The sequence below is a fragment of the Pecten maximus genome, unplaced genomic scaffold (assembly GCF_902652985.1).
Source record: "Pecten maximus unplaced genomic scaffold, xPecMax1.1, whole genome shotgun sequence".
NCBI lineage: Eukaryota > Metazoa > Mollusca > Bivalvia > Pectinida > Pectinidae > Pecten > Pecten maximus.
Window position 1 is genome coordinate 20,907 of NW_022982678.1, and position 7,895 is coordinate 28,801.

General features: G+C 38.2%; 1 long non-coding RNA gene across 1 annotated transcript; it reads right to left on the minus strand.

Annotated features, from left to right (window-relative positions):
• Positions 1 to 2,831: 2,831 nt before the first annotated feature.
• Positions 2,832 to 7,096, minus strand: LOC117320736. Its single transcript, XR_004531155.1, has 2 exons — positions 6,527 to 7,096; positions 2,832 to 6,001 (listed from the first exon to the last, which is right to left on the minus strand). It is a non-coding gene; the product is annotated as an uncharacterized LOC117320736 (long non-coding RNA).
• Between the last annotated feature and the right edge of the window lie 799 nt (positions 7,097 to 7,895).

Sequence of the window (7,895 nt, forward strand, 5' to 3'; positions counted from 1 at the left end):
CCCTAGGGGGTGACAGAGAAATCACACCCTAGGGGGTGACAGAGAAATCATACCCTAGGGGTGACAGAGAAATCATACCCTGGGGGGTGACAGAGAAATCATACCCTAGGGGGTGACAGAGAAATCATACCCTAGGGGCTGACAGAGAAATCATACCCTAGGGGATGACAGAGAAATCACACCCTAGATGGTGACAGAGATATCACACCCTAGAGGCTGACAGAGAAATCACACCCTAGGGGTGACAGAGAAATCATACCCTAGGGGGTGACAGAGAAATCATACCCTAGGGGGTGACAGAGAAATCATACCCTAGGGGGTGACAGAGAAATCATACCCTAGGGGGTGACAGAGAAATCATACCCTAGGGGTGACAGAGAAATCATACCCTAGGGGTGACAGAGAAATCATACCCTAGGGGTGACAGAGAAATCATACCCTAGGGGGTGACAGAGAAATCATACCCTAGGGGTGACAGAGAAATCATACCCTAGGGGTGACAGAGAAATTATACCCTAGGGGGTGACAGAGAAATCACACCCTAGGGGTTACAGAGAAATCACACCCTAGAGGCTGACAGAGAAATCATACCCTAGGGGGTGACAGAGAAATCATACCCTAGGGGTTACAGAGAAATCACACCCTAGGGGTTACAGAGAAATCACACCCTAGAGGCTGACAGAGAAATCACACCCTAGGGGGTGACAGAGAAATCACACCCTAGGGGTTACAGAGAAATCACACCCTAGGGGGTGACAGAGAAATCATACCCTAGGGGCTGACAGAGAAATCATACCCTAGGGGCTGACAGAGAAATCATACCCTAGGGGTGACAGAGAAATCATACCCTAGGGGTGACAGAGAAATCACACCCTAGGGGTTGACAGAGATATCACACCCTAGGGGTGACAGAGAAATCATACCCTAGGGGTGACAGAGAAATTATACCCTAGGGGTGACAGAGAAATCATACCCTAGGGGTGACAGAGAAATCATACCCTAGGGGTGACAGAGAAATTATACCCTAGGGGGTGACAGAGAAATCACACCCTAGGGGGTGACAGAGAAATCACACCCTAGGGGTTGACAGAGATATCACACCCTAGGGGTGACAGAGAAATCATACCCTAGGGGTGACAGAGAAATTATACCCTAGGGGTGACAGAGAAATCATACCCTAGGGGTGACAGAGAAATTATACCCTAGGGGTGACAGAGAAATCATACCCTAGGGGTGACAGAGAAATTATACCCTAGGGGGTGACAGAGAAATTATACCCTAGGGGTGACAGAGAAATCATACCCTAGGGGTGACAGAGAAATCATACCCTAGGGGTGACAGAGAAATCATACCCTTGGGGGTGACAGAGAAATCATACCCTAGGGATGACAGAGAAATCATACCCTAGGGGTGACAGAGAAATCATACCCTAGGGGCTGACAGAGAAATCATACCCTAGGGGTGACAGAGAAATCATACCCTAGGGGTGACAGAGAAATTATACCCTAGGGGGTGACAGAGAAATCACACCCTAGGGGTTGACAGAGATATCACACCCTAGGGGTGACAGAGAAATTATACCCTAGGGGTGACAGAGAAATCATACCCTAGGGGTGACAGAGAAATTATACCCTAGGGGTGACAGAGAAATCATACCCTAGGGGTGACAGAGAAATCATACCCTAGGGGGTGACAGAGAAATTATACCCTAGGGGTGACAGAGAAATCATACCCTAGGGGTGACAGAGAAATCATACCCTAGGGGTGACAGAGAAATCATACCCTAGGGGTGACAGAGAAATCATACCCTAGGGGTGACAGAGAAATCATACCCTTGGGGGTGACAGAGAAATCATACCCTAGGGGGTGACAGAGAAATCACACCCTAGGGGTTGACAGAGATATCACACCCTAGGGGTGACAGAGAAATCATACCCTAGGGGTGACAGAGAAATTATACCCTAGGGGTGACAGAGAAATCATACCCTAGGGGGTGACAGAGAAATCATATCCTAGGGGGTGACAGAGAAATCATATCCTAGGGGTGACAGAGAAATCACACCCTAGGGGGTGACAGAGAAATCATACCCTAGGGGGTGACAGAGAAATCATACCCTAGGGGGTGACAAGAGAAATCATACCCTAGGGGGTGACAGAGAAATCATACCCTAGGGGTTACAGAGAAATCATACCCTAGGGGGTGACAGAGAAAGCATACCCTAGGGGGTGACAGAGAAATCATACCCTAGGGGGTGACAGAGAAATCATACCCTAGGGGTGACAGAGAAATCATACCCTAGGGGGTGACAGAGAAAGCATACCCTAGGGGGTGACAGAGAAATCATACCCTAGGGGTTGACAGAGAAATAACACCCTAGGGGCTGACAGAGAAATCTCAAGATCTACCAGGTAATCTTTTTTTAAAAGTGCAGGAGACACGTAAACCTAAAATGAAAATAATATGGTTAATGGAAATGAGCAATAGCCATGGCATTCAAAGATCAAATGAATGACATGTTTACTAATACACAACATAGCTTTATAAGCACTGTTAAAGGAGAGTATTATTTGCCCTTTATAGAAATTTTGAAAAATATAAAAAATGTTTCTATGAATAATTGAAAAAGGGGATCTTCAGACTTCAACACGACTGAAACCAAAATACAAAATACTGACGCCTATATGCATGACAATTAATACCATTACTAAATGAATCAATGCATTTCATCTCTAGCACCAAAATCTAAATCATCAAAAACTGTTTTAGAGTGAAAAAAATACATCAAAATTTAAAGAGAAAAATCACCACCTTACTGAAATCAAAGCAGATATATTATTCAATATCGGCACTTTTTATTTTTGCTCCATAAATCTTTGTATCGATAGAAACGAAGTGTTGTAGCTATTTTATAACATTCCGATATCAAAACCAGAGTGCTAATGATATGATTCCATGCCAGTTAAACTGCATTTTGCATGTATGTATGTTATTCGATAATAATCATGACGACATAAACACCATATACATGATAAAACATTGTATTGTACTCTTGCACAACTTGACAGAACAAGTCCCTCAAATCTGATTGACTGAAATTACTAGCATACAAAATACAATGATTTATCCCTGTCGCAGAGTGAAATTCGATGATAAATGGAATAACACATCATCTGATGCAGACCAATCAACATCTGGTACAAAACTGAAAATGTAATAATGGAACAACATATCAGAAAAAAAAAGCATTGACATGATTGATGAATGGTACAGGAGAATTTCTGAGTTTCAAAGATTTCTAAATGATATTATACAATATTTAAATATCAAATGAAATTTTAAGCAAAAATCTTGAGTAAAAAAAGTCCTCCAAATAGAAATCTTGCCCAAAATGATAACTAAAATATTTGCAACATATGACAAATATGACATGCTACTAGGATGCCATGTTAAAACTGGCATCAAGACATGAAATTAACGGAGATGACAGGGTGATCAGCTCTCTCTTCTTCGAAGATTTGAGCTAAAAAATGAGATAGGGCAGGTTTAGTATTTAGTATCTTCTGTTATTGTGACGTGTCTCGCTGTATAATGCGTTGATAATCTTCAAATTCTTTTCCGACATACTCCAAAACAACTGATGCCTGTTAAAAAGTTATTTTGCTTAGAATGTATTAACAAATCATAATCCAGTATAAAGATATGCAGATTTTGTGTTAATTGATAATATTGGTAAAACTCAACCAGAATTCTTTCATAGCGTTAAACTGAGGGATCACAGACGTTCAAATACACAGATTTTGTTGAATATTTTCTCTGGTTTAATCTCTGCATCTATCTGGGTGGTCGGGCGGTACAGTGGTAACACACTTGCCCTTCAACTAGGTGGCCGGGGTTCGATTCCCCAATCTGAATAGATACATTGGGTCACCTGCCTGACCACTTAGTTTTCTACTGCCAGACTCCGGGTACACCAGTTTCCACCCACAGTAAAAACCCTCGTACACTTCCATCTAGGCCAACAAAAGTATTACTAAATGTTGGTATAACTTATCTCACAGTTGTTGTAAAATAAATATTTTTGAGATTTTAACTACCACTAGCTAGAAAACAGTTGTTTTTATTGGAAAAATGTTCAAACTATCTGGCGATTTGAACTGATTGGAGGTTAACCATTCCTACGATGTACCCAGTAATATGTATTTTTAATAATGTAGTTGAATGCTCATAATTCTAATAATACCAGCACTTCTTATTTTAACAATGACTTGTAGAGTAACGTATTTATTCCATAAATGAGTGCAGGGGAAATATAAATTAACATTTGACAGAACTTTTACTGCATGATAGATGGGCGGGCTTATTACCAGGCATGGGGTTATTGTGGACCATTACGGTACTAATGAAGGATGGGCTTATTACCAGGCATGGGGTTATTGTGGATCATTACGGTACTAATGAAGGATGGGCTTATTACCAGGCATGGGGTTATTGTGGATCATTACGGTACTAATGAAGGATGGGCTTATTACCAGGCATGGGGTTATTGTGGATCATTACGGTACTAATGAAGGATGGGCTTATTACCATACATGGGTTTTTTGTGGATCATTACGGTACTAAAGAAGGGTGGGCTTATTACCAGACATGGGGATATTGTGGATCATTACGGTACTAATGAAGGGTGGGCCTAGAGCTACAGACTTACATGATTATAATGCAAGTATAAACAAAAATATAAACAAGAAATACAACAAATTATGTGTCACGCCCTTTCCCACTTTTTTAATAAAGTAATTATATAAGTTAAGCTTAAAATAACTCCAATATTAAAAAAGTTCCAGCATTTTTACAAAAAAAAAAAAAAAAAAAATCTTCTTGATAGTATGGAAGCACCCTGCATATGTTATAGCCATGTGTAAATATTGATGCATTGCAAAATAAATATCAAATTTAGCAAAATCACTTTCCGGGTAGTCTCAAAATTCACCTTAATAGGACATTTTACACCAAAAATCACTCTTTCTAATAAGTAAGAAAAAATACATCTGATACATTACAGAACTCATTCCAATTTGAGAATCAATTAGAGTTGCAAAAAATTATTTTACATCAACTTTTCAAAATCTGAAGTTTACCCAAAACAATACCACTAAAAGTGAATATTCACGCAATTTGAAGGGTGTGTTGAAATGTCCCTATTACAATGCAACTATATTCAATGTTTGGTTGGAATAACTTTGATATATTCTCAGACACTGTGCTAAACACAAAACTTTAAATAAAAGTCCAGATTTCCAGCATCCCTAATTTCCAGGATCACTGGACCAAAAACTCTGAATTGATATTTCAATCAACGGTATATTGAGATGTCCACTATGTGATCTAACTATATGCATTTGTCAATTCAAAGTTTGACAAAAATAATAGATCTTATATAAAACTGCTTCAACTGAATCAGGAAGAATATTCTCCTCTGCACTGAATCTACGTGCATGATAATCGGTACAACACAAACTGTTCAAATCCTTTTGTGAATGTGATTTTAAGTCCAGGACTTCCAAACCATGAATGAAATGCGAAAATGGAATATTTACAAATCTGACGGGGAAAAAAAAATAATCAAAAATTGATTTCATCACTTTTTGAAGAATTTAATTCCCTTATTGAATGTATGTATTAGTTTGATTCACAGGAACAATCAGTTCTCCAGGGAAGTTTGCTCTTTTTACTGATACACAAAGCTTGAGACATTCTTTAGATGGTCCATTTCATAATGTCGACAGATTTATATACATTGATATTAATTCCTCAGCTCCTTCATTTTCTCGTAAAGTGTGTCGGCATCCTCCGCAGTCTTCACTCTGATAAGCATAGCAGTAGCTTTAGGATCCTCCTTAGTATTGATGGGAGGGTTCGGTACACACATCAAACTCACGTTGTTCTTGCCCTGACGATTCAAGGGTAGTGAGCTCGATAGGTTGATATTTAATATGATGTTCCCTGAAAAATAAATAGTACTCAATTTACATATGTCACGAATCATTTCATCTTGAATTAATTCACAAACAGCTCATTTAAATGTTTCTTTTATCTAGCAGGTACCCCCAAATACCTGTAATCCAAATACTGGTACCATAAAAGGCAAATGCAGCTTGGTAAAAAAAAATTGCTGACTAGCGATAAATAAATAAAAAATTATGTCAGCAATTCACCCCCCCCCCCCCACCCCCCGCAAAAATATTTGTTTTTTGAGGAAAATATTGTCATGTATCATTTTCATTGATATGGGATTAATAGAATCTAACATGGGCCTGTTTGATGGATAGGGAGAATATCTTAACCCGAGTGAAAGAGATTGGCCCGGACAGCACAAGGCTTACAAAAATTTTTCTCTCACATATATCAAACTTGAAAATATCTGTAAGACATAAATGCCTCTACTGCCATGTGATCTTTTCATAAATTTTGACCTAAATCTACGAAAGAATGAAATTGCAAAGTGTTTAAATCGAACCATTCTCCTACCTAAAGTTGTATCCGCACGTATTACAAGCTGTGCTTTGTCGTCAGGTTTTTTGAGATGTAAGAACCCGATTCCACGTTCCGTCCAAGCACCGTCCTTCTGATAAAACAACTTGCATCTGGAAAATATAAATTAAATAATATTTTGTGAATTTCCACAATATGCATATACTTCTTTCAAAACTTCCAATTCCAGTTCCCCCCCATAGTAAACAGGCTCTAAATGAACAACTACTAGCATGTGTAATGTTTTGTAGATGGATTAATTAGATTATGATGTATATTCAGTATCATCGACAGACAATAAATAATTTGGTACCAAAAACATACAAGTGCTATATTAACCAGCCATAGGAAGATCTTCAAACACAATTTACCTGGAATAGTTGATTATTTTTATGCTGTATCACTTTAATAGATCTGATTTTGTGAAAAGTTTATTTCGTGAACTTACTTCATAAGACATAATCATGAATCCATGATTTCATGAACGCTGATCAAGAAATGACTTTTAATTCGCGAATGATGAGCTATCAGAGACATGGACTCTGCTGTCTCCTATATCGGTAACTGGTAACTTGGTGGCCATCCAAAAGTTTTATTTTCATACAAATAATTGTGAAGGATTTGAATTAACAATTGACTCTCTTTGCGTATTTACGCAAAATTAAATCGATGCGAAATATAAGCGATTTACAGTTAGCTAAATGCAAAGGAAAAACAAGAGATCCCAGAGGGATCTTGGCGCCCACCATTGAATGATCTTTGTAGGTTCTATGTCAGATTGATCTTTTCTCTACTTTTCTCTACTTTTCCCTTCGTCTTACTAATTTGAGTAAAATGAGAAACATCCTTCCAGTACTTTTCAAACTAGGGGAACCTATATATAAAATGTATCAATAATGGCTGTCTGTCTAGTTATGCCTAATTTTATTTCGGGATCAGTTGGAAAACAACATGGCCGACAGGCAGTCATCTTGGATTTTGAAAATTGAAGTTTGTTATCGCTATCTCCGAGGAAGTATTGAAGTAAAACACACAAAATACTAAAGATTGCAGGTATTGAAGCAATTTGTGTGTTGTATGGCACCTGTTGCTATTACATTAAAATGATTCACATCTATATTTCTGTAGAATATTATTGACCTTGAAGTGTTTTCTTTGAATTTTAAACTTGCTTGTGATATTATGGACCACTGTGATGAATGATAAGATTACTTCAATGAATGAATCCAATAGAGCACTGACAATCTTTAGCATTGTGTGTGTTTTACAAACATTCGACAAGAAAATGATGGTCCGTATTGGTTTCAAAGGTAAGAGTTTAATAGGAAAAACAACCATGATATTATTATATACACAATAAATATTT